At 31.1% G+C, this 26,827-nt stretch overlaps 1 protein-coding gene and 1 long non-coding RNA gene across 16 annotated transcripts in view; one reads left to right on the top strand and one right to left on the bottom strand.

Moving 5' to 3' along the window:
• Positions 1–10,189, bottom strand: part of LOC143253676 (protein hu-li tai shao-like) — a 114,278-nt gene extending 104,089 nt beyond the window's left edge. For 8 of the 15 annotated variants that reach the window (XM_076507896.1, XM_076507904.1, XM_076507908.1 and 5 more), the window contains exon 1: positions 10,052–10,189. The gene's annotated coding sequence lies outside the window, so the exon portion shown is untranslated. The remainder of the gene's footprint in view (positions 1–10,051) is intronic. The other 7 variants (XM_076507897.1, XM_076507905.1, XM_076507910.1 and 4 more) reach the window with 1 other exon arrangement.
• Positions 10,190–10,747: 558 nt separating this feature from the next.
• On the top strand, positions 10,748–26,240 carry LOC143253675 (uncharacterized). Its single transcript, XR_013029766.1, has 3 exons — positions 10,748–11,158; positions 13,376–13,718; positions 22,728–26,240. It is a non-coding gene; the product is annotated as an uncharacterized LOC143253675 (long non-coding RNA).
• The last annotated feature ends 587 nt before the right edge of the window (positions 26,241–26,827 follow it).

Raw genomic sequence — 26,827 nt, 5'->3', positions numbered from 1 at the left:
AAAAGAAGACCAAAAGAAAGAGAAAAATAATTTGAGAGGAATTAATAAACCTACGAGTAAAATTTTTTTTTTTTTTTTAAATATGACTGACAATCAATGAAGCTATTGTAAATGTATAGAGTAATTATAATAAAGGCCTGACATGGCCTGATGGTTAAGGCACATGACTTGTAATCTGAGGGTTGTGGGATCGAATCCCCGTCACACCAAATATGCTCGCCCTTTCAGCTTTGGGGGCATTATAATGTGACAGTCAATCCCACTATTAATTGGCAAAAGAGTAGCCCTAGAGTTGGCAGTTGGTGGTGATGACTAGCTGCCTTCCCTCTCGTCTTACACTGCTAAATTAGAAATGGCTAGTGCAGATAGCCCTCAAGTAGCTTTGTGAGAAATTAAAAAAACAAATAATTACTATAACAAAACTGAATACAAAAAAACTGAGGTTTAAAAGAATATGAGCAGCAAAATAAAGCACCCAGAAAATGAACTGATGAATGTAAAGATTAAGCCTAAACAGAAAATGTTTCAACAATACAATTTCAATCTAACTACAGTAACTATCATTCATTTTCTTTATTCACCTGTAGGTCGTCACAACCACTTCATATATTCATATGTGTGTTCTTATAAGCTATATTTTTAATGCAATATTTGTTAGCTAAATATGTAGATTATAGTGAAGACATTGCTGTAGACTTAGAATGCCTAAAAATTGAAGATTTGATGTTGGAGCTTTTTTAGTAAATCTACATTAGATCATAAATATAAGGAGGTGGTAAAAATGATAGTAGAATGAATCAGTCAGAGTCTGTTTTCAGTCATACTATCATCTTATCTTTATTGGTGTTTTGATATTGCTAAAATTGAAATGAAGAACTTGATATTTAATTACTAGCCTAAAGCAAAAGGAAAATTTTAGTCTAACATAAATCTTACCACCCTAATCTAACTTAGAAGGAATAATCTAAATTCAACTAAGGCATACAATTAGAACATATGAATAAAAATTACTTCTAAATATTTTCAGAAGTAATAAGTAAACCTATGATTTCTACTTGTACTTTATAATATCACTTACTAAAATGAAAGCACTTAGACTAGTTAATTTTGTAAATAATTTAATAATAATATTAACTACAACAAATGTTTACATAATTTCATGATTTTCAGTTAACTAGTATGTAATGCAAGTTCATCAACACTAAGTTTAGCTTTTAAAAATTAATATTTTATTTCTAAGTTTACAAACTAGAAACATTCAAATGTTTCATAACTGAACATTGGTTGTTTTGATCAGAGAAACATTCTTGCCTGATTGAAGAGATTTTTAAATAAACTTAAAATAGTAAAAGGTAAGAGAAACCCACTCTATACAGTTTAAATTTTTGTTGAATACATTATAACTTAAGTAACATCAATTAGAGTGGACCATAGTGCCTTCTCTTGCTGAAGTCTTTCTTATATTCCTAGAAAAGTTTCAATAATGCAAAATGTTAATAGTAATTTTCACGTGTTTTTTCTCATAATTCCATCTAACCTATCACAGAGATCATAACGAAGTGACTTCTGTGATAAGTAACAGTTCTTTAATTTGAATTTTGTATTTTTATATACATATATTGTTTAATCTTTTATGTTTAATTAAAACAATAGCAAAGTAAATCAGTCAATGGGTGTTCAAAGTTTGTTTTCAATCACAAAATCTGAAGTCAATTTTGATGTTAGTGTAGGCAGTTGGTGTCATTTGTAAAAGTGGCCAGAAAGTTAGTTTATTGTTCAAGCATGTAGAAATGTTAACGAAATAAACTTGTTATACTTCACATTTACTGGAATTTGAATTATTTTCACAAGTTAAACTGTTAAAAGATCCCACCCATAAAAGGACAACTTAACAGTATATGTGTGAGACCATGAATTATGTTAGGAAATCTGGCATCAAATTATTTTAATTTAGCTTAAACATTTTCATCACAAAACTCCAAACCACTTATTTCATAAAAAACAGCACACACTATGAAGCAGTAAATATGTATTTACGAACCAGGTAATAGACCTTCAGCAAAGTATTTTAAGTAAATAATTCTCTACACAACTTCAATTGCTGGCCTATGATAAGAAAAATTTCTACAATAAGATATTTAAAATAATTTTTACCTCTTGAATTATTTCAAAATAAATTTGTCATAATACAACTCCAAAAAAGTTTGGTTAGTACTTACTACCTTGTAATTTATTAACACAATTTTAAAGGTATAATATTCATTTCTTCACAAACAATGGCTGCTATCAATTTCATCTCTCATCTTGTAACAAACTACTCATAGCCTCCATTCTGAAAAATACTTCTGGTCACTCAATAAAACTGCAGAGTCAGAAGATAAATAGAGTTACAGACACCCACAATGACTATCTTTGTTGAAACAGTAATATACATGTACAACAACAAATACTGTGGTACTCTATATTCATACCACATGTGTAGATGCACATTTTTGCACACACAGATCATCCATATTCATTTATTCTATTAAACTCAAAAGATATAAATTCCAAAATATTAATAACATATAATTATATTTTTACATTATTAATATAACTTTTGAATGCTACTAACTGTTTAATGCACATAAATATTTAAGGTAGGATTCTGTTATACTAAATGGCAAAACTATTAAGATTGGATTTAATCATATTCTCTCCAAATATTTATTTAATGGTATTTACTTAATTTTTTAAACCTTCTTCTGTGTCAGTATATAAAACCACTTATCCCTAAAGTACTTCTTAGGTAAGCAAAATAATAATAATAATAAACCATTAGATAGTAATAGAAAAGCTAATTATCTAACTTATTATTACACAGATAAAAAAAAATCTACACTCTTAAGTAGAATATTTTTCATTATAGACCTGAAAATTACTAAAGCAAGAGGAGAAATTTAATCTAATTCAAATCTTATCCTAACTTAAGGGTAATGAAATAAATTAAACAAAGCCCTAATATAAGAAAATGTAAATAATGTCTGAAAACTTTTAGAGAGAACAAGTAAACTTGCCATTTCTACTTATGCTCCATATTCTATAACAAAATCAAAGTACTCAGACTTCACTAATTTTATAAATAAATGTAATGATGTTATGACACACAACTAAAACAAATGTTGTTCATATAATATCATGTTGTTCCTTTTAGTATTTAATACCAGTTCATCAACATTAAGTTTAACTTTCATTAAATTAACATTTCTAGGTTTATAAACAAACATTTAAATGTTTCAAATTTTTGTAAGACTTGCACTGCAAACCTATAAAAATGTTCTAGAATTTGATTTAAAAAAAAAAAAAGGTAAAGATCAGTCTAGTTGATCTCAAAGTAAGGGGATCTTCATAATTGGACTTCAATTGTTTAGATCAGAGAATTTCTCACCTGATGTAAAACAGACTCTGAAACAAATTTAAAATAGAAAAAAGTATCAGAAGCCCACTCAGACCATCTTAGTCATACCCCTTACTCACCAGGACATTTACTCAACAGATATCCATACACTAACTCAATTCACTTTAAAAGACAGCACACATATTACCAAGCAAACCTGCCAAGTTAAAAATGTGCTAAAAACTAACTTTGCATCTCGGTTTCTACAGCTTGAACACAATTACCAATTTTAACCAATTGAAGTCACTTGTAATTCACCACCAAAGGTAAAAAAATACACCAAATATTTAACTCTCACCTCAAAACTTCAATATTTTAAACCATCTGTATTATTTCCAATATACTGATATTCTTTCTATTAAAAAGGGATGAACTCAGTGAACAAAACTATTTGTTGGTTCCGAGTCTCAGCCCTTAAAGGTTGCATACTGCAAAGTTGAAGGGTCTACAGCTTGTTGGTGCACTTTACATTATTTTGGAATAATAAATTTAATAACAGACTGATTAATAAACACCAGACTTTGACTCATGTTTCTGTTATCAAAATAACAGACCAGTTAACATACGAGCTCGTCACTGCATGAAATATTGTTATATATTGATAGAACTATTCATAACTGCAATGATTATAAAGCAGTTAATTACAATCTGGTCATTTTGTGAATTATTCAGAGAATGCTTATAGAACCCAGTTTCCACTGAAGCAAACTACTAACCAATCATTTAACAACTGAATCCTACGACAAATATGAAATATTATGCAAGTTCATTCATAAACCTGTGCCTGTCCTACTACTTTTTATTTCCAATTTTAGAGGAAATTAATGCATACAGGAAATATACACGAATAGTGATAACCATTTTTTAAAGTAAACTTCCAATAAAAGGACATGGTAAAATAATGGCAAATATTGCATTAGATCTCTGCCCAAATGCTTCACAAATAAAAGTAATGTCCAATGAAAGAAAACTGTGTACTCTATGTAATTCTATACAAATGTGTAAAATATTCACACCATTAAGGCCAGTTGTAGTATGTTTAAAACCTGTCACAATGATGATCCTTTAACTATTAAGGAGTATGTACATTTCCACAGTATTTGGATATTGACTGGTTGTTCATCAATCAGTGACTTAACTCTTTCTATACAGATCACGGGTTAAACTACATGTTGCTATATTTGTTGACTCACATCCAAAATTTTATTGAACTACTATTACGAATTTATGTCATTAAGTTTGGTACCAGATTGTATATTATAATTCAAACTGTTTATATTATACATTAATTCATTTCCTAATTTAAAAGTAAATATGAAAAAATACTTAAACAATCTAAAGCTCAGATTGTTCCATAAGTAACTTTCTCAGTCATTTTAAAATACAATGGCATTATCTCTTTCAAGACAAATCTTCATGCTGGTAACTTGAATCTTTAGCCTATTCAAATTGCATTTTTTAAATCAGACTTAAATATGGTTTAGTTACAAAACTTAATAAATTATAAATGGAATTCTGTAGTACTGATATGTTTTTTGATTATTCAAATGTATATATGAAACCTGAAAAAAATTATTCTGTTTCATATCCTCTAGTGCATAACAACAAACAGCAAACAGTTAATGAGTACAAAGGTCATAAATGGAAGAAATAATTGTTTATTTTACTTCTATGATTGAAGAAAACTAAGTTAAAACTTGTTTGTAAATAATAATAATGTATAAACATATATAATGTATTATAAGTGAAATGTGACTATTTGACAAAATATTAGTTCACTAAAACACAACCAAGACAGGTCACTTCATAAAGGCCAGTTTTATATTATCGGATATGTTAGCATTAGTGCATATGCTCTGCATCACTAATTTCTGTGATGTTAGCCCGTAATGACTAAAAGGTCAATATAATAAAAATATTAAATGTATAATGTTATAACGTTTAAGCTACTTAGACTAAATATTTGTATTTGAGTTATAATTTGCAGTCATTCTAGAAAGAAAAAAACAAAGTTTGTATTTATTTCCTAATCTTTTATAGTGGTTACAAGATCAATCAAATCTATCAACCATATAAGGTCAATAGAGAAAATAATAGATAAAATGTAAAATTTTCATAAAAAATATATGGTAACTACCTGGATGTTAGAGATTTCACATGTGAAATTTGAAAATTTTCTGATGTATAAAAGTATTTTTAAGCTTAAAATCAAAATTAGAGAATGTTGGATGTTCAACATTCTGAAAGAAAAAAATATTTACAAAAAATCTTAATACTTAATTCAAAACCTGATATTTTGTGTATGAAAACCATGTAATGTTTAGCAATAATCTGCAAATATTTTTAAATACAGAATACATTATCAAAAATCACAGTAAAATTACTCTCTTGGATAATTTTGTGGTTATGAGCTGGGTGGATTCCATAGAATCTGTAATGAAAGAGTTAAAAGGGACCTTATATATCCATTTCAGTTAAGCATAAACAATAAACAAGGCAATTTCAGACTAGTATTTTATCTTTCACCCCAGCACCTACATCAACAAACAGGTTTGAACAAATTGGGTAGAAGGCAAGTTTTAAAATAGAAATGGTCAACAACTCTCATCTCCAAGTACCTGGTCCAACAATTCACAGTATACAGTAGTGGTACTTACGAGATGGAATTTGGTCTTATTTGTTTCAGTAGTTGAAAGACAATATGTCAAATTGTTTTGGTGTGAATGGCTTTTCTAAATTGGTGAAATATGATTATAATTAATTAAACTTGTCATAAGGCATTAGTCTAAGGCAATTTTTTAACGTTACATTTTTATCTAATCCCTTTTCATTAATTACAAAGAGCATGTAACAACAGTATTCCAACTACACTATGTCCACCACATCTATTTTTGAAGGTACATTTAGTTCAATTCAAACCTCATCAGACAGAATAGTACATAACAAACACAGCAGTAATCACCAATGTGTTACAATTAATCAATAACTCCTTCTCCAAATTTAAGCAATATAAAAACAGCTAATAAAGATTTGTACTTGTATTCCCTTGGGCGCATAACAACTAGAAATGACCTGATACAAATGTTTTATATCAATAAGGATTTGATTATACAGACTACAGAAGGTCTGTATGGTGGTAGGGTGAAAAGAAATCCTGAATATTGAAGGATGTATGCTATAGAAGTTCAAGTTCAGGCCAGTTATCAAGCATAACTTTTTCATCTTGAGACTTTTACAGCTGTAGAATGGTTTGCCAGATATGATTTGTTTTTGTTACTTAAGTTTCTCAAGAATTTGTTAAATAATTTACAATTCAAACCTTTTCTTTGTTTACTGATCTTAATGGGATGAAGTCTTTCTTACGTTCCTAGAATAATTCAAAATGTGAACAAGTCTATAGGGAACTTTTACGAGTTTTTTTCTTTTGTAATTTCATGTACACTAACACAGAGATCATACTAAAAGGAGCTTTAGTAATTAATATTTAATTACAATTTTGTGTTTTTCCATGCATAATTTTTTTATATTTTGTTTCAATTTCAATCAATTAGGTATGCTTTTCCTACTCTGCAACTTATGTAAATGTTTACACTTAGGAACTCTTTAATTTCAATTATTTGTATAAAAATATTTTCAAGTTATTTTAAGGTAGTACTTTAATGTTTAAATTTTATAACAAGGTGGGGGCTTTAAATTTATTAACAGTTTTTAGGTGTACTACTTTTGATGTTATTCTTAACATGCTTAAACCTTAGTGCATAATATAGTTGACTTGTTGTTATGGTATTCTTAGGTTGATATTATGAAATGTTTGTTAGTATTATTATAATGCTGAAATTAAACAAAACAAAATAAGTTATTTAAGCAGCCTAAAACAACCTATAGAGGCATTTAAAATGTTGGAGAACCAAGTATGAAGATTAGATTTTGTATACTTTTAAATACTATTGAAAAACAACACAATAAAATTCTTACCCAAGTTAATGAGTTGCAGCTGGTTAAGTTATACAGTTTGAAGCAACAGTTAGCCAAAAATTTGCTTTCAGAACAACCTGATAATGTTGTATCAAATTGTTCAAAGTATACTTCAAGCAATGTCGAAAAGATAGTTTTGTGCACAATTTAAAATTGAGCATTCCTAATGAAGTTATTTTGTTAAAAGATACAAACACTTTTTTCCAATTATTTGGCACATCAACTTATCCATCTTTTAGAAACAATATAACTCAGATAAGTTGTAATACTTATGACTTCTTGTAGTAACTAAACTTGTGAATACACACATTTTCTTAATTTAAGTAAAGAAAAATGTACAGCTTTAAACAATTAAACATAGTGTTATAATTTCCAAATCACACAAGAGAAAGAGTAGTATAATTTTAAATGATTATTCTAAATTTATGAAGTTCCATCATGAACTGACTGATAAAATGATAAATTACAAGGATAGCTAATGAATAATTGGCAAAATGTTATCTATAAGTACAACAAAGTGATTTATTTTGAGAGGGAACATTAAAATTTAACTGAACATTGATCACTTCTTTTGCTTCAAAATTATTATTTGCCAATTTATTATTATCTTAGTTTAATGTGCTTCCACGCTGAAGTATTGTTATTGAATGACATTTTTAATGAAAGACACAATTTAAACATTAAACACCAGAGAGCCATCCAGGTGTTTCTTTTAAGATCTACCTAAAATTCATAAGGAAAGACATCCTTTATAACCAATAGTTTCTAATACTGAACTTATAATCATGCTTTAACTGTTCTTTTGGTTGAATTACTTAAGATGTTTAATACCAATAAAAAATACTCTAAAGAACATCTTCGAATTTTCTCATGAATGACAACAGTTGAAGTTTAACAGTACTGTACATTGTGACAATTTTGGTAAAGAATTATTTGATTTACAATGATCATTCGAAAAATGTGAATATTCCCAAATCAACACTTCTAATATTAATAAACATTACTGCAAAAGTATGATGTTTCTGTCAATGAAAGACTATTATGAAGTTCATCACCATCACTTTGAGACTGGTGCTATATTTGGCTAATCACTTTGTTTTATTACGAAGAAACAATCATACAGAAAGTTCCCACACATATGAACCACTCTATTAGCATCAATACAAGGATGGCACATTTCCCACTTTCAAGAACTCTAATAAAGTTTCCCAATTGCTTCAGTATTTGAATAAATTTAAATGTATGAAAATCACTATAGCACAATTCAGTAAGATTAAAACCTTTCATTTTCAAACACTTTAAATTATAAATAATAATAATGGCCAATTCAAGACAAAAATATAAAATTCTATAACCCAAGTATTTTTAAGAATTAGAACAATTTTATCAGATTCACTATTAAACACAAGTTTGAAAACATTTGCACCATAACAAATGAGGTTCACATACAAAAAAAGATAAATGGAATCAGATTGCTTTAGAGATGTATTTTCTGTAACAGGAATTTTTAATGAGGGACAACAATTTGAGATGTTAAAGGGTCGAAGTCCATGTCATAATTTATATGTTTTCAAAACTTGTTGTCCATACAAAGTGAAGATTAAGAAGTAGAATGCAAGTTGAACAAAGGCACCACATGTATGTCCAAAATATAACAAGATCATATGTTAGAGGTGGTCTAGAAGGCATGCTTCTCTGGAAAAATTTAGGTTTTTAGCTTAAAATGGTGCATTGTGCTGCATTATGAGCATAAAAAATTGGTGTTTTAAAAGCTAATATGCAATAAATTAGGTGTAATTGATTAATGGTATGTTCGAGTCATGTCGTAACCCAATCAACTTGGCTTTCAATAATTCACGTGCACGTACATCACTAAAGACCAGTACTGTGATATCAATAAGGTGCATACAGTATTACATCAACACTTTTTTTCAAATATTTGTCATTCATATCCATAATAATAGCTCTTGCTTATACAGCCACTCCATATTTTCCCCACAAAAATTTCTGTCTTATATAGCTAAAGACTGAATTAGTGTTAGATTCTCAAATAATATCATACTATTTACAGTTTGTACTGGCATACATTTTCATTTATAAATTATATACTTATTCAGCTAACACAGTTGTAATAAATGTAGAACCCACAATTTATCATAACTAAAAACAAAGAAGCTATAAAAGTATATTAATACTCAGTATTTGTAATTTTAATTTGAACAAATATATGTCTTGCACCCATTGTAGCAATAATGTGGCAGTAGTAAACTGAAACATTAAACTACAATATTAACTATTTGTGTCATCAAAATATTAACAGAAGGCCTAATACTTCACTAATGTATGATGTATCAAACTGACAACATTTACTCAGGTTGTGTGAAATCTCCAGCAATGTACTATATACTTAAAATATTACTTTACACTGAGTCTAAATTAGACACTAATACTAAAAATAATATTGTTAGTAGTACTAGCAAACTATAACTTTAGTTAAGGCAAATACTGAAATAGTTTACTTGAATTATCAAATAAGCAACTTTATGCTTCTCTCTACATTTTTAGTTTTATTTTAGAATATACATTCACTTTATGTAGAAAAAGTATACATTACAAATACATTTACACTACTTGTCCTACCTCTGTTTGATTACTTTCAACAGATTACTATAACCAACACCTGATACCGGTGTAAAAACAACGCTCAAACGAGCTAAACACCTTTTCAATCGATTCTCTTCACTTCTTAGGGCGCGGCAACCCACTCGGAAGAAGGCAGCTATTACTTTAATAATACGCCACCCCTTCTAAAATTAATATTTGGTTAATATTTCAAAGTGTATTAATATTAACATATGTTTACATTTCTAGAAATAAAAAGTATTACTGGTATTATAAAACCATTATTCAATTCGTACTTTTCAAAAACCTCCCGTTTTTATAATAATGTAAAATGTGTATGTACTTTTGTGCTCTCATTAGCACTTTGCAAATTGTGATGAAAGGTCTACCTTTCAAAATAATGTTGACAATTATTAATATTATAACTATAATTAAGAGAGATAACTACACGATTTAATACAGATTTATATGTAATATAATATATAACATATACATTATATTTTCGCATTTTTTTTGCAAAAAGTGCTGTGTTTATTAACATTTAAATATAAAACATAATTAAACTAATTTTATTGAAAATTATTATGTCAGTGCTGCTAAACATGCGAGTGGTTAATAGAATAAATAGGACGTATTTTGTATTGATATTATTGCTTTTAAGAAAATTATTATAATAGAGAAGATTTAGAACTATTCCGTTAGATGGCTCCAACACATACTCTTAATAATAGTTTTTGTAATGCACATGTGCAGAAGTAATAAACATAAAGAATGCGAGTTTTATGTTATGTGTAGAGCTAGATGAAAATGACATTATAAAAGAAGTACAAATACTCTAGTGATATGCTTTGTCTTAAATGAGATCAGAACTGAAGAAAACGAGGAATGAAATTACGTAGGCTAAAATGAAGTTGGTAATGACAAATCGGTAGGACTTAGTGTACAACTTACAAGTATAAATCGTGATAATCAACGAAGTTTAACTATAGATTGAACGTGGTGATAGAATAATGTATTATTACTAATACGATTATTATTAACGCAATTTAACTATGTTGTTTAAAAAAAAAGACAATCTAATGTGCTGTAGGCAAGCAACTTTTCAACTTTAGTCCAATTATTTTTGTAAGTTTTGATTTTAGATTTCATTTCTATACTAGTAATATTGGTGAAATTGTGAAAAGTAAATCTTAATCAAATATATAAATTGTAAGTGAGCAAAGAGTTTAATACAAGTAACTGTAACTCCTGGAACAGTATTAAGATGTCCAGTTTTACATTATAGTTGAATATGTTAATCTTCTTCTTCATGTATCAAATCTGCGGCAGACATCGACGACTATGGCATGCCAGACTTCTCTGTTGTCAATCCTCCTTATCAACTCGATGTAGCTCATTGAGTTCTTGGTGACATAGTTATTGAGGCTGTCGATATATTTAGTTCTTTGACACTACCCTAATGTTAATCTATGGCAGTGTAAAAATGTGAAAAAGCTAATGGAGTAAAAGTTGAAAGTAAAATGCTTTTTAAGAGCAAAGAATAGAGAGATCAAACTATTTAGAATTAAAGGAGCATATCATGTTGCAGTGAAATCAGAATTATTACCATCACTGTATCCTTCATATTGCTGGACTCCATAATAACTAGTTAAATTCTGTGAACTTTCCTTATTCAGCTGTACACATCATCAGTAATGGTAAGGAGTCTCAACATATTGACAGCCTTAATGACCTAAGCAGTTGCTAAGCATATAGCCCAAATAACCAACTGGTAGCATTGAAAAGTGGGCTAATGATCTAATAGAGTTGAAATAAAAATACCTACCTCCTTGAAAAAACAGCAAGGGGTAGTACACATCTGCACATTACCTTGGTACTGATTCACATGAAAAAATTAATTTCACTCCTGTATTAAAAAAAAATTAGAGGGAATGTTGAGTACCATTACTTCAAAGTCAAGATTAATTTTTGTGTTCTAAAAGAACAAATGTAATTTTGCTATTTATACCAGACAAAATTTAGATGCATCTATTGTGAGAAATGGTAAATTTATTAATTAATTGCTAAACGAACTAGACACTCATTTATAACACTATTTTGTACTTGATATTCTAGTTGAGCATTATGTTTTATAAAGATATAGGTATAGTTTCTGACAGCCTAATGGGCATGGATTGGGGTCAAAGTGCTTATACCACAACCTTTCACAGAGTTCCATTGAATATAGTATTATATATTTGATGTTTGATTATCAACTATTCATTTCAATCCACATTGCTGATTTAATGACAGTTCATTAGGGTTTGCACCTAACATTTTTTTTAGGGAGTCAGCCAGGACCTCATAACATGCATTTTTTTATGGGCAAATCATATAGCTTATTGTAAAATGTACTCTTTAGTAGAGGTATATGCAGATCCAGGAGGAGGGGCTCTTCCTTTGTTAGAATTCCAAATCCTGATACTTCTCTTTGGTTTATGTGATGGTTTAGATTGTATATGAATATTCTGATTTCAATTATAACAGAAATTATGGGAAAATACTTGCTGATTTTAATACACCTGTGAGGCTATCCTGATAGTTGCATCTGGACCCTCTTTCTTAAATTCCTGGATCCACCTCATGGAGGTTATCAGAAAAAAAGATTAATTAAATAGTTAATGATACATAAATTGAAAGGAAACTAAAGACATCAATATATCTCAATTTACTTTGTTGTGAACACATTTTATGAAAAAGAACACAGGTCAAAGTATTTAATTTTATGATTTTTATTTCATACCTAATCTTTAACCATTTCACAACAGGTCATGGGTCAAAAGTCATGTCATTGCATATGTTGACATGCATTCAAAATCTTATTGAACTACTATTTTATGAATTTATGTCAATAAGTTTAGAATCAAATTGTAGATTATAATTCAAACTTTAATATTATATGTGAGTTAATTTTTTAATTTAAAAGTTAATATTAAAAGAACACATCCAGATATAGATTTTAGTGAGTTACATGGCATGTTGAATGCACCACTGGTTAAAATTAGATGTCAGTAATGTCAAAATACTAAGTGTATAGTTTGTACAAGTTAGAAACTCAAAGTATTAATATTGACAAGCCATAATATAAAATCCAAACATCATATCTTTTTATTTTGTTGAGATATGGCTTATGTACTGAATCAAAACTCCAAATGATGGATTCAGTTGCATAATAGAAATATAATGTTTTTTTAGAAATTTTAGTACATACTCGAGGAAGTTAGACATTTTAACAATAAATTTTGTAAAAATAAAGATCTTTAATTTCCAAAGAATAATAATGTTTTGTTTTTTTTATTTCAGTTACGGTGAAATGTTGGCCATAATAATTACCTTTAGTAAAAGGAAAGGGTCAAACTACTGATGAAACCATCATCACTGTAGTCCCAGTGGTGATGGAAATACAAATTATAAAGCAGCACCGTCAGGAAATGACTCCCAAATAATGGGACCATAGGAAGAGAATCTATTCTAACTGCTCCACTGCTATTCTTCTTGTTTGGAGAAAACTATCTGTTAATTATGTACAACTCTCGGTCATACTAGATAGGCATTGACCTAGACTAAAGCAGTAATCCAGGGCATAGCAGTGGTCAAATAAAAATACAGTAGGCTTGGAGAATTTATTGCCAAGATTCAGTTGAGGGTGAGTGGAGTTGATCCTTATGCTAGATGTTAAGATAAGTTTATATATGGAAAGTTCTTTGTTACTTTACTTTAAAAAAAAGGATATATAATAATAGGTCAACTGCAATATATTTGTTGCTGTCAAGATCAATACCAAGGTTCATCAGGCTGCTTGGTATATGATTAACTTAGTAGTGGTTTTATACTCTCCAATTACATGAATAACAACAGTAAGGGTATGAACTTGGAAGTGTAATTGTTACAAGTTTCCCATAATGAGTGGCTGATAAAACTTTTTTGTTTGTTGTTTTCAAAAGTAAATACCTATTATTGACTAAGTAGAATATTTCTTAATATTACACATTGTGTAATGATGTTGACAGTCGTGCCCCTGAGTAGTTATGTAGAGGGTATGCTTACCTATGATATGAGAATGTGAGATATTTTGTGAACTAAAGATCCTTAGATTTAGTTAGTCTGAAACAATTTTCTTTTATGTGGCCCAATACAAGATCTCAGCTGAGTAATGTGAAAAAGTCAGTTAGTCCTATGTATTTAAAACATCAGAGTAGTTACATACAGTACATTTGTTTTCATTATTTAATATAGTTGATAATTTTGTGTTTCAATTTTTATTCAGTTTGTGCACTTCATTTAATATCAGTACAATTAGTAACACTTTTAAGATTACTTTGTAGTAGATATCTTTATTGAATCTCCACTTACCAAAAGAGACTTATTCAGTTTATCTCTAAAGTTAATTCAGTTTTAATTGGATATTCAATAAGTGTTAACTCAGTTTTACTTAAATATACTACATGCTCTTTTTTGTTCTTGATTTCTGCTTTTTTAACATGATGATTAGCCATTGAAATATCCTATTATCAGATGTTGTAGATGCAATAAATTCTAGGAAATTTAAAGGAAGACTCAAGAAATGGTCAAAATATCAGGGATATATTGAGATGTCTTGTATTTTGTAAGTGTGAGGCATCTTTAATAAACCTTGTTATCCTTAAATTCTGTTATGAAATTTAGTAATTGTATGTCTATCAATGTCATTTATGTAAATAAGGAAAAGCAAATGCCAAAACAGTCCAATTTGGTTCAAATTAGTAATAACATTTTACTTCTTTTAAAGTGGATTTAGGCAGTGTGTTTGTCATTTGGACTGAGTTTACTATGGAATGTTTTAATAATTCCACTTCTGATTCAGTGCAGATTATTTGAATTGGTTCTGTAATCTTGGTACTAAAAAGAGTCAGTTGTTTTTCTATAAAGGTCTATGGACAGATGGCACTCATTGCAGTGTATTAAAACATTTAAAAACATAAGTCATCATTGTAGCTCAATCTTGACAGTATACTACTGAATTCTTTTATTCTTGGAGTTTAGGTTTTGAAGAAAATTATCAGTGGTAGGAGATTTTCTGTGGTCACATTACAAGGGTATTATCTTCATTCCATTTCCATGACTGTGGCTTTAGTTTTGCTGGTTTGATTTCTCTTGATTTGCATTTAAGCATGAAGAGGTTGCTGATGACTACTAATAGAGTCCTTTGCGAGGCCATTGGAATCTTCATAAATACAGTCTTTAAGGTGAAAATACATAGCACTGAAGTGGTAGGTAATGAGTTACATAATGGAAACAACAGGGAAGTTGGTTTAAAGGTTTAAGCAAGCCTGTTTATAATTTTTACGTGATGGCATCAAGCAAACCAAGAACTGGAATGTTAGGAAACATTTATAATATCAAAACTGACAAAAATGTATTCCATGTGAATAGAAGCATCTATAAGTTCTAGTATAAAGGCTGTGGAGCTTGTCACTTGAAAGTGCTTGAATTTCTAGAAAGAGTTATCATATGGAAAAAAATAAAATTTGTATTTGTTGAATAAATTATATTCTGATAGTGATCTAATATAGATAATTCCTTAAAAGGAACAAAAACAAATAGCCTTTCTAAAAGTTTGTCTTAATTCATTAAAAATTTTATTTTCCAATGATTTTGTTTTATTTAGTCTTTTTCACTTGGAAAATAAAACTGTAAATAAGCTTTACCTATGAATACAAAGAAGTAGGAAATGTAACATTGAAATTATTCTTTCAAAAGTTTAAGATTTAATTTTTTTGATGGAACTGTATGGCAGACTTTACAGCAGTTGTTAGTGTTCTTTTACTTACAGAATCTTATGGGTAATAATTACTAAAATATATGTAGATAAATACAAATTAAAAAATGTTGCCTACCTCTCAACTTCTCTGAAAGCTATTATTTTACACACAATTTCCATATCCATTGCTGACAAGACCTTTTGTTCAATAACAAGAAAAACACACATAAAAAGGAGGAAAAAAACACCCATATAATGTGTGGAACTAAACACAACATTTATTATGTATGATGTCCTCAAATTCCACCAAGTGCCTAGTATTTCGTCACAGGGATACTTACCGAAAATCCACATTAACAGGAGGAGTATGAAAAGGGTTAAAACCATCCAACCTTTCTTAGTGTCCAATGGTGAGATGGAGTTTTCTGCAAGATTGCTTTCCATGCATATCTTTATCAGTGACAGGCCAATTTCCATAACTTTTCAAACAAAAATAATGAAGCATTAGGAATGTTATGCCTTTACACCTAACTTACACTTTCTGTCTTTTGTCATAATAACTCATTGCACTATCTTATGATAAGGACTAAACTCCAGATAATGGTGGTCTACTCTTCAGTGTTCTCCCTGTGTATATTCTTTCCTCATTTTTGTAGTGGAGTATGAGAGAACCATTGCTTTCTCAGTCTTAAACCACTGGGGAAGTCAGAAAGGAAAGTTTCTTCTGTAAGTGGTGCTTTCTTCCTTGGAAAGAGACCAGTTTGACCCACCTTTTATTTTAAATGTAGGACTGAGGTATTAACTGGAAGTATAGTACAGGACATGCTGTTACAATATCTTCCAAGCCATTCCTGATATTTCTAACCAAATATGACATTCATTTACCTTGAGAAACATGTGAGGGTTCTTTGTAAATCCACCTTTGGTATAATATCTCGCATAAGTATTTGAGTAAGATAGACTGGTCTAAAACTCTAGTCACAATACACATTCTAGCATTTTACCCACTTTGGAAACGGGTAAAAATCAGCACTCAGTTTTTCCAATATCCTTTGCTTTACTTTCACAGAAATATAAAAATTGTAAAATCCTTTGGGCATGAGATTACTTTGCTTGAGACAGATACAATCTTTCAACAGGTGCTTGTCTACCAGGCCAGTACATGTTAGTCTTTTACAATATCATTCATTCCTATAAGTTTGTCACAACAGCTCAACCATCCAAATTTTTTTAAAAACAAAACAAAATCGAGTATTAAATTAAAATGCAAGATTCGTTTTATGACTTAAACATCAAACTACAACTAGAATAAATAATAATAATGACTTTGCTCTTGGATTTGTTGCATAATTGATAATATTCATTCATTCTGCCATTTATCCTGATTCTGATCTCAATAACCCCTGGGTGAAACATTCACTTAGTTGAGAAGCACTGCATCAGGTGACTCATGGAAGTTGCACCTCATGGGCATTCTGTGTGTGGGTTTTTAACTCTTAGTGGTGCAGAGATGTAAGTAGCATTTCTGAGGTTTAACATTTTCATTTCCTTGTAGTGTATTTCAGATACATACTTATATGCAAAAACGGCTCGTTTGGGCTGAGAAAACACTTTACATAGAACCTGACGATGACCGAAGAAGGTCGAAACGTTGTTCGCTCTTCTATGTAAAGTGTTTTCTCAGCCCAAACGAGCCGTTTTTGCATATAAATTTCTCAACAAGTGGGTTTCTCGTCATCACTGATTAGATACATACTTATCTCTCTCCACTAACATTCACTTTTTCTCCAATGCAGTTTGTTTGCCTCATTAAGAATTAGCCTATATTCATGTGCCAGTTCTCATAAGGATTATTGTTTATGGAGGCTGTATTGCCCTCCTATTGATGGAGTGTACAGTTTTATGTTTATAGGCTATAACCCTAGCCCTTTTGAAAGGTGGACATTTCTTTTTCAGGGGCAGACTGAAGAAGAAAGTTTCACCTTATAAAAGTGCCTTGGTTATAAGTTTTTATCATTTTATATGAAGAACCTGTGTTTTTTTTCTGACAGTCATGTCTATGTACAAGCTGACACAATACAAGCAAACACACGTAGTGGTGGAAATTTGTTCAAGGCTTGTGTAGGAAATTTCATGGCAGTAGCCAGTGAGGTAATAGTTTTTATTTGTGCAGAGGTAAGTATTTATTTGAAATACATTTTCAGATAAGGAAAATGTTAACTTTCCATTATAGCTCTACACCAAACACATTTCAACCACAATCAGAAATGTGGAAATTGGAGGATCTTTTGTTTTTGAGAACAATCAAGATAACTTGTGCTATAAGGTAAAAACATTCCTTCATTAGTTCATTTTTGGTAAATAAAATTTGCAGTCTTTGATAAAGCTGCCTATCTTGTCTAACTTTTGTTTTTTCTTTTTTTTATTAATTTGTGGTTGATTTGATTAAAGTGAGGTCATGTATTTATATGCATTGTCTTCAGTGAGTATTGCAAAAGCATTGGAATCTCATTCATGATCCATTGGACTCCTTCTTCTTTCCCTACAAGTTGACTTTGCCTGGTAACCTGAAAGAGACAACACTTCAGCTGGTGTTCCTCTGCCTCCTCCCCATCCTGATTTGCACCTTTTCACAAATGCTTCTCTTACAGAATGAGTATATCCGAATCCTAAGGAGATCTCTGCTAATTAGACAGTGGTCAAACTTCCCTTCCCACATAAACTGTTTGGAAGTTCTTACATTTCATTGGGCCTTGGGTTATTTCCTAGCTTTTAAAGTAAGGGATCATCTGGTCATGATCCATTCTAACAACTTTACTGTTGTCTTTTACCTGAATTGACAAGGGGGAACCCATTCACTATGTTTTTGAATGTTGGATCTTATTTTCTGCACCCAGTCTTGGTAAGTTTGTTTTTTTGCTTGTCGTGTCTCGGGTGCTATGAATCTTGTAGTGGATCAGTTATCTTATTCCACCAAGATTCTTGTTCCTAAAGTATTTTGGTTGTTACACTACCCATTTGATACCCCTTTTCCTTAATGCATTTGTCATTAATCACAATACCAAACTGTCCCTCTTCTGGTCTCCAGTTTTACATTCTTTAGCTTTGACAGAGGATATCTTTAGTTAGAATTGGACCAATTTTTATATTTATCCTTCTGTTTGTCTTCTTCCTCTTGTTCTCTCCTTAATCAGAACCACTTAATGTCGAGTTCTTCTTATTGCATCATTCTGGTCAGCTCAGCTGTGGTTTCTGATCCTGAACCTCCTTCAATCATCCCCTCCCATTTTTTAAATTTCTTCTGCATCAGTATCAGTCTGTCAGATTTCATCCTACCATCACCACATTCCAATTTCACACACAGATTTTGTCTGGTCCCTTGCAAGATGATCCAGATTATATGTTGGTAACCTCCCTTCTTTCTCTCTATCTAACCTTCTTCTTTAAATGTTTCTCAAAAGAAATAGCATCCTTTCTCTCCCGTTTCACTCCTTTCACCTTATTCATCCACCCTAACTGCTTCCCATACCTGATTGTAGTCCTTCATGCTTTCAATCTTCCACCCTTTGAATCTTTAGCCACTTTTTCATTGTACCACTTCTTCCTTAAGATGTAATTTCTACTCCTTTTCATATGTGGTTGTCATAAATGAGAGATTTTCACATATGATGTCTGTCATATCCTCTGTCGCAAAACCCGTGTTCTCTTTTATCCAGAATATAGTTGGTTTTTTTCCCCCAAGACATCAGCAGTGCATGAAGAGGGCATCACCTTCACTTCTATTTCCTTCCCCTCCATCTCCCATTTGTATTTCCATTCCTATCATGATCATCTCCTTTGTCCGGTATATGCATTGCTTCCTTCTGTAGATCCTGTTCCCATTTTTTTAAACCATGGAGGTACCTCCTCTACTTGTGATTTATCTCCTATCACCCTTACCAGATAGACTTGTTAGTTTTTTCATCGTATCTATGTGTCATTTTCGTGTATTCTCATTACATTATCCAAGTGTTGTTTTTTTTCCATCAGAGATGTCATCTCATCGTTTCCCTTGTTATTCACTTCTCTTGTCTATTAGAAGATATTGTGTAGACTGGCACACCTTTATAGCCAAATACTTGCATTATTTGGCTGTCTCCTCCTAATCTAGATATCACTTGCTGTCCATTGCCATTTTCCACACATCATTTCAACTCTGAAAGGGTATGTTCTTCTTTTACTTTCAGTAGCCCTTTCTTCTTTCCTGAATTTTGCTCTGTGGTGAGTGGTGCTTGTCCAGGTATACTTAAAGCTTAATTTGCACCATATGGTTATTCAGGTTTATAATGCTTACTGAAGAAATAGGGACCTCTGGGAGTTGCTTCACTTTCTCTTTCTTCATAAATAAGGTCCACACCAGACTGTTATAAATTATGGACTATCAACAGTTAAATACACTAGAACTAGCCTGCTCTTCAAAATAGAGTTTTATGGTCACCCATTGCACTGTCTGACAGAATTATGTTTCTCAGGACTCTCCACCACATTGTTCCCAGTAGAGTACAGAAGTCCTTGCCACTTACTAGTTCCTTGTCAAATCTTTCTAAGAATAACATTTATCTGCAACTAAATGTTGAAGTCCTGTCAGTTGCATGAATTCAGGTTTCAATAAGTGTATTTAAACTGGCTACTCACCATAAGCTTGTAAAACTGATTCAGTATTTAATTGCTATTTGATGAAGTTTTGTTTTAATGGTTTTCTGTGTTCATCTATACTATATCACTGTACATTTTGGCATTCCTATATCATAGTTAACTTTTGCAAACTATGCATCAGAAACATTACTGAAACCTGCTGCAGCTGAGTGAAAATTTTTTAGGGGGAGTTGAATGTCTTTTACATGCATAAACTTTAAGTAATTAAGCTTAAGATGTTTCCAGCAGTGCTCACTGAAAGAACCATTTCTTTTCAACTAAGCAAGTGTTGAGCCACAGGTTAGCATAAAAAAATGCGATGTCCAATACCAGACACATTATAGATAGACTATAAGGTTCCACCCATGTGAAATATCTACCGTTCACCAGAGGAAGGTTCTTATAGAAGTTAATAGAAACCCTCGTTTAACACATAATGACACACAGAAACTGGTAAGGGAAACTGGGGCTGAAGTAAGCACATCCACAGTTACAAACATGTTACGCTCTTCTGGGTTCAAAGCATGCCGCCCTCGTAGAACTCCATATTTAAAGCCTGTTCTTTTAGAAGCATGATTGATGTATGCAAGAAAGCATGTAGATAAACCCTTTACCTATTGGAAGAGTATTCTTTGGTTAGACAAGACTAAAATCAAACTATTCAGCCACAATGATGTTTGCAATATTTTCCGTAAGAAGGGGGAACGAAATCTTCCAAAGAACACCGTCCCTACAGTTAAACATGGAGGTAGCTTGATCATGCTATGAGGTTCCTTCAGCTCCTCTGGTGTAGGCAGACTTCACTGCATCAACAGAATCATGAAAAAAGAAGAGTACGTTGATATCTTAGGCACTTATATCAAGAATGATGCTTGAAACTTGCGGCTTGGGCATTGTTGGATCTTCCAGCATAACAATGACCCTAAGCACACATTGAAATATGTGCAATCCTGGTTGCAGAGGAACCATATAAGCGTTCTGGAGTTGCCATCGCAGTCACCCGATCTCAACCCCATTGAAAATGTTTGGCATGAGTTGAAGACCAGGGTTCATCAGCGTCATCCAAAAAACTTGCAAGAGTTGAAGGCCTTCTGTAAAGAAGAATTGAAGAAAGTACCGGTCGAGTACTGTCAAACGATCTTGGAGGGCTATGAGGAGAGATTGTGCCAAGTAATTCACCTGAAAAGCTACACAGCTGACCATTAAAGTAGACACACAAACACTTTCTGCCCCTCCTATGTTTGGTTATTTGTTTGTAAACAGTTTATTTGTCATTCAATGTACATAAAAATATATGTAGATGTGTGTTAGTATAATATTTATAATATACTTTACTTTCATTATCCTAATCATGATACTTTTTAAGTTATGAGGAAAAACTACTCATGGCTCAGGGGTACGAACACTTTTTGTTGTAACAGCTAAAGGATAACCTTGTTATTGACAAGTTAGCAAGCTCTGCTCCAAATTGAAATACTTCACTGTCCAGAAGGTTATATTACTTAGGGCCTCCACTGAGGACTCTATGAAATGTGTGAACATTTGTGCTGAGGAATGCTGTCATAGGCATCAAGTAGTGATACAACTCCTCTCCATTTTTGGTATAAACTGTGACCTTAAAAATGTTCTTGGATGTGGATTGATCTCCTGTGACAGCTCTGTTGTCTTCACTCCACAGCCAATGTGACATTGTACACTTTACATGAAATTGGTATAGAACAGATCTTGTGTTTATGAATAAATGAACCGATGCATTTCTCTCTTCTATCAAAACAACATTGGCTTCTCTGTAATAGTATGTTCATACTGGTTTTCATGAGTTCACTCCTGCTTTCAAAGCAGGTTCTGACTGTGATGAAGTTATTACAATATTTAAGGGTAGAACACCATCTGTACAGTGAGTTAAAAACATGAAAATCCAATATTTATGAAGACTAGTACTCCTTACATTCAATCTCTTAATGAATGTTTTTTCATAAGGAGTTTGCAGATGATTAGTTCAATGCCTGTACTGTTACTTGTATTTTTTAAGTATATCTTCCAAATTCCTTATTCAACAAGGAATTCTTTCCAGCACATTTGCAACCTTACTCCCTGCAGTTTTATTGTGAGCTTAATTAGTGAATGGCTGTTTTTTGCTTGTCATTTCCTGTATAACATTTGGATTATAAATATATATATATATACACATGCAACTTCGCAATATAGATAAGCATCTATTAATTATTTTTCTTTCTGCAGATAATTGTAATAACATACAAGAAGACAGAACTGGACAGGATGTCCTGAGGTTAAGCAGGTAATAAATAATTGATGAAGACAAGAACAAAGTGCCTGACTGCATCCAATTTGCAAGGCCACTTAGCAAAGAGACTTAGTTCTACTTGCCTAACAAATGGTTTCACAGAGCAAATCCACTACTCGTGACAAAGTACATGTTGCTGGCAGTTGAAAAGTTTGAAGAGAAGTATGGGTCAGCGGAAGAATGTGAACCATTTGTTTATTAACAGATTGCATGGCTGGAAGCATCACCAGTTCTAAGGACCAGAGTATTGACTCTATTACTCTCCTTAGTTAAGAAATCTAAAGCGTAGTTCAATTTTCGATTGAATTCAGTTATTTTTTATCAAGACAGTTTTTATACCTTTTAAAAGATTTTAAACTATTAAAAGTTGAGAGAGAGATGATAAATTTATTACTAAATTATTTCTTTCATGAATTTAAATTAGCACTTGTGTAAAACCATGTGTACAAATTTTGCAATAAATATGTTGGTTTGAATTATCTTCCAATACAGATCCACTGTATAGGCAGATCTATCAAATTGATCGTAATTTTAGTTATTGTAAAGGTATAACACATTTTTCAGACTATATGAACATATAGATACAATTGCTTTGTTTTCAGTGTTACTCATTTTTACCACAAAACTATTCCTGATTTTTATACTTCACACAGAAACCAGTCTGATGAAGACAAGAAAATTAACTTTTGGGATTTGGAGGTTAACTTTGAAGTAACATGTCAATGTTTATACATCAAAGTGTGATGATCATTTCAAATGAAGATATATATATTACCTATAATAAAGTTTTCTTTACATTTATTTAATTAGTGGGCATAGGTTGTATCTTTAATAAATTGTATCATTTTGACAGGGCGAGATAAGCTTTTAGAGAATTCATCAATTATCATCAACCTTGAATATTTCAAACTATACAAAATAGGAGTGACTGAACAATATATGAGTAATGTGAAAAGTTTAACTTACACAACAGTTACATTTATGGACTGTTTGAATGAAAATATGTTTTATGAGTTAAGTCTCTGTTAATGATAACATCCAAAATTTTTTGTGCTATCAAATATAATAACTTTCTGAAAGTTGCACTAAACAAAGATAACTTTATAATTTGAGATGCAAGGAATGATTCCACATTTATCATGGACACTTTAATAATTATTTTTTGTTTTGATTCGTTTTTTACTTACAATCTTTCAATTTCTCAACACTTGTACTGGACTGTCTAATCTTTTTCTTAAAGTTGGAATATTGACAGAAACTTTATATGAAATGAATGCACAATGAATGTGTTTTCCCTTTATTAGCCATGTTCTTGTCACTAGAATCACACTTGTTAAAAATGTGACCTTATACACTACCTGATAACATTTTGACCCGCTATGATTGTGAGACTTGTGATACTAAAAACTCTTGTATTTTTACTTCTTTATGCTGAAACCACTGTTGGCTACATGAATGAATAGTTAAGCTTCTTTCTGTACTATCTATGATGAGAATGTTATTGGCAAATGTACAACAGAAATTAATAGGAACACAACACTGGACCAACTCTCAAGAACAGCCAACAGTCAATTTCTCCCCACTAAAATTACATAAATCTGATACAGTAATATGAAATGCCCAGTTCTTTGTTTGAATAAGCCCCCAGCTAGTTCAGTGGTAAGTCTACAGATTTTCAAGGCTAAAATAAGGGGTTCGATTACTTTTAGTGGGCTCAGCAGATAGCCCGATATGGCTTTGCTATAAGAAAACACACACACTTTGTTTGTATAATGTTTTTTCAGCTTTATGAGGCTTAAGCACAACTGCTTTTCAGTTGTTAGTGGTAGGGTCATGCTATGTTCATGGACAAGTGGCAGGACCAAGAGTGCTTCTGACTATTTGAAACTTGTAGCTTTTAATGTCACTGTAGAAGTGGGATGTCTCCTAATTGAACTGGTATCGAAACAACAGCTGTTGCAACTTCCTAGTATATGCACATCAGCTTATTACTTTGCTTAAGACCATCAAAGTTACTATAAATGGCAATATACTTACATAAATATATCAGTGCAAGAAGATCATAGTTTCAGTGCAAAAATTTTTCTTACTCTTCCACTACTGTCATCAGTTTTCACTGAATTCCTGTAAACATTATCAAGTTTCCCCACATTTCATTTGTTTATTTTTCCCACTGATGTTAATAAGTTAAAAATTGAACTTTTAATTGTGTTTTATGAAATAAAATAAGACAGTTGAAAGTTTTTACCATATGGTGCCATAACATCTGGAACCATATGCTCTTCAGTTAATTTTACAGAATATGTTCTACATGTTATCCTTGTACTTTAAGTTTGAAGATGGTATTTCAATTTTCTTTTAATGGTTTGATACTAATCATGAATTTGTTGTTTCTGACATTCACTGTCCTTAATCTTTTCTTTGTACACACTTGCCTTGAGAAGTCTCTAGAAAAAGAAATTAAAATTGGCAGCAACTTTCCATGCCACACAGTGTGATTAAGTTTGTCAGTGCCATAATCAGTCACGTATCTTAAATTAAGAAAAGCTGCATATTACTCGTGGCTCCAGAATTTTTATACATTCAGTATTTTCTACACTGTCCTTGAAGGCATTCCTATTTATAGTTTAGATGTTTTTCTGCTCATATTCCACATCAATTCACATCATTTGACTTTTAAAATCTTTTTAATTTTCTTTTTTCTATTCTTGACTCTCACTGATGTTCTAACAATGGAATATGTGGACAATTTCAAGCATACTCTTAGCTTTTGCATTAATGATAACACCTTTATTTGAAAAATTACAAAATGAAATTTCTCATATTTAAACTTACTATGATATTTAATTATTGTAATTATTCTGTTCAAAGTAAACATGAGCTAAATGGTCACTAAATCTTCCCATTCCTTCTTTCTTTGCCTTGTTTTAGGACCAACATCCATGTCTTTAGTCTTTTGAGATTACCATAAAAGTAGTTTTGAATCATTATGCAAATATCTTTCAGTCATTATTTTAGGTACAGTATAACAATCATGCTGAAACAGTTACTGTTTGTCTTGTAATGTTTTTGTTTTATATAACATTTCTGTGTCATGGAGATTTATATTTCTTACAATACTTATAGTATTTGTGATCATAAAATCATGCTTGTAATTAGACAAGAAACTGAATTCTGTTTAGTAAAATGAAAATGAGAGAAAATATAATGCATATAAATTTCTCTACAAGTGGGTTTTCACGACATCACTGATAATGCTAATATGTTGAAGCTGTATAGGAAAAACTTAAAATTTATATCAGTTTTGGTTTATCAAAGGCCTAGTTGCTATAGTTTTTTTTGTATTTTGACAGAAATTTACTTCAGTAAAAGTAAGGCTGTTATTGAATAACTGAACATTTTCTATAGCTTAAATTTTTAAATTATTCAGAATGTTTTTATGGGCCCATGAGTTTTCGTGGAGCAACAAATCAAAATAGCTACTAAAATAAATATTTAGAATGAAAACACATTTAAGATGAATGTATAAGACACCAAACTTATAGAGATGTTTCATCTCAAGTTAATTATAGACTAATATTTTAATAATTAGGACTAACAGACTTCAACAAAGTGAAGCTTTAATTTTAGAAGGACTTCATGAATGTAGTTTCTAGGTTTATTCTTTTCTAAAATTAATGCATTGTTTTTAATTTTATAAACTATAGTTACATAATATCCCCAAAGTTCAGTTATATAAGTTATTGATGGTTCAATGTACTGGGTGTAACCTAGTAATTAGTGTGCCTGAACTATTAAACCTGTTGCACACATTGAGTCCATGAGTAAAAAATAAAAATTGTGGTCAAACAAGAGTTAATGGTAAGTGCTATTGATTAGCTGTCTTCCCTCTAGTCAGTTGGTTTAAAATTAGAGAGGCTATCACAGATAGCCTTCATCTAGCTTTGTCTGAAAATTAATTATGGTCCATGTGAAGTTCTAACCTAAAACTTTTGTTTCCTAGCATGTTGAATTTATCAATAAAGAGGAAGACTAT

Source organism: Tachypleus tridentatus, chromosome 6, assembly GCF_004210375.1.
Source record: "Tachypleus tridentatus isolate NWPU-2018 chromosome 6, ASM421037v1, whole genome shotgun sequence".
NCBI lineage: Eukaryota > Metazoa > Arthropoda > Merostomata > Xiphosura > Limulidae > Tachypleus > Tachypleus tridentatus.
Note: the sequence above shows the minus strand (reverse complement) of the source record. Positions and strands in the feature narration are given on the sequence as shown.